The sequence below is a fragment of the Pristiophorus japonicus genome, unplaced genomic scaffold (assembly GCF_044704955.1).
Source record: "Pristiophorus japonicus isolate sPriJap1 unplaced genomic scaffold, sPriJap1.hap1 HAP1_SCAFFOLD_113, whole genome shotgun sequence".
In the NCBI taxonomy this organism is placed as follows: Eukaryota; Metazoa; Chordata; class Chondrichthyes; family Pristiophoridae; genus Pristiophorus; species Pristiophorus japonicus.
The window spans coordinates 483120-485066 of NW_027250788.1; the positions used below are offsets into that span (position 1 = coordinate 483120).

Below are 1947 nucleotides of genomic sequence, written 5' to 3' on the forward strand. Positions count from 1 at the left end.
ACACGTGTTGAGGAGACAGTGACCTGAACACAGCACCTTCGACCGCCCGGGCATCCTGACTATTCAGCGCTGTGTGTGGCCACATGCAGGTTGATTATGAACTTTTGTGTCCTGTCACATGAAATAAATGAGGGCTGCAGGCGCATCTCTGCCTGACACCTGGGAAACAGTGAGACAGACCTTGGAGCACGGGTCTGGTTATTGCCAAACAGCAAAGGAAATATTAATTCTGGAAGAACAATATCCAAAAGAGGAATACCCCAACATGATTTCAACACACAACCTGTTGATTTGGAGTCAGACGCACTACCGTTGCACCACGAGGCCTACACAGTGAGCTGGAGATGTTCATCTATATGAAGGTTCTGCAATACAAGGGGCTTTAAAATCCCTGCCCATTCCCACCAGGTATCAAAAGCAGCGCTCAGCTGACAGTCACCGGATGGTTTGTTCGAAAACTTTTCTCTTGCTTTCACGGGAAACCATCATTAATTAACCCCTCACCTTCTTTACACAATCAAACAAATGCTAACTCAGGGACACTCCATACTTCAATCACTTGGCCTGTGCTTTGGGGAGCGGGCAGGGAAATGGACCTGAGTCCATTATCAAATCAGCCATGATTGTATTAAATGGTGGAGCAGGCTCGAGGGGCCGTATGGCCCACTCCTGCTCCTATTTCTCATGATCTTATGTTCTTTTGCATGTTAACCCATTTTACTCAATGTATTTTAGCTTTCTGGTTGAAAGTGTTCATTGCCGATGACACCACGAATCTGGGGCAACTTTTATCAAATTTATCAGCACCGATTATTCCTACCGTGCACACAAAATACAATCAATAGTGAAGATAAAATCCCACCGTGTGTATTTTCAGATTCAACGCAGCAGCATTTCAAATAAAGTGAAAGAATTTTACACTGAAAAGATTTGCAAGTGTTACTTGTATTTGTGTCATTAATTAAACTTTGTGGCGTCTGACTCCCGTTCATGCCATTGCTGAATAAGAAGGGAGGGTTTGACATTGACCAGACTGCACTGCCCCTGATATTTGTCAGCTCATCCTTTATATTCAGTGGTTTCTCGCCCTTTGATGGGCTGCAGTGTAGCGGATATCACGTTGGCCTCACACGCAAAAGGTGCCCGGTGGATCCATTTTCTCTCACTCAAGGTTATCGATTTATTGGTGAAATAAAGAGCAAATAATGAATAAGGGAGCCCTATTGCCAGGAGAATTAAGAGCAAATAAAAACAGCAAATGCTGGAAATCTCTGCAGGCCAGGCAGCATTTGCAGAGAGACTAAACTCGCCTCCGATTGTTCATCCACAGCAACTTTAAATATAATGTTTCTGCCTGGGATTGAACCAGGGACTTTGCACGTGTAAAGCAAACGTGATAACCACTACACTACAGAAACCTCTTGTACAACAGCCCCCACAGCGAGGAGCTGACCAGTGAGCTCCCTCTGTGCTGATCGGGAATGTGTTGGCTCACCTGAAACAACTTCTGTCCCACACTGAATGTTCTCAATCCTTCTCCTCCTCTGCCCTTTACAGAAATGTCACGGATCACCCAGCCACCGTGTTCACTTCCACATCCTCACAGTGGGGCCACAGAAGCTCCTACCATCTCCCCGCGATCAGCGAACTCACCCAGTTTACAAAATTAAACCCCAAACACGTGCCCGGCCAAGTGCAGGAGAAGCCAGATAGTCTGCAAGCTCGGTCTATCACAGAAAGTATTGGTATTAATGGTGATTACAGCAATTATTAATCGTCTCACAGACCTCAATTATTTTTATGCGATGAATTGATCGAGGATTGAAACCAGGTTTGTGCGCCGGGTCTTAACCCCTCGACCACCAGGGAACAGGTACGATACATGTCAAACCAGGTTAGTGCACCGGGTCTTAACCCGTCGACCACCAGGGAATAGTTACGATGCAT

At 45.9% G+C, this 1947-nt stretch overlaps 1 non-coding gene across 1 annotated transcript; it reads right to left on the minus strand.

Annotated features, from left to right (window-relative positions):
- Window positions 1-1345: 1345 nt before the first annotated feature.
- On the minus strand, window positions 1346-1418 carry trnav-uac (transfer RNA valine (anticodon UAC)). The gene has a single exon. It is a non-coding gene; the product is annotated as a tRNA-Val (tRNA).
- Between the last annotated feature and the right edge of the window lie 529 nt (window positions 1419-1947).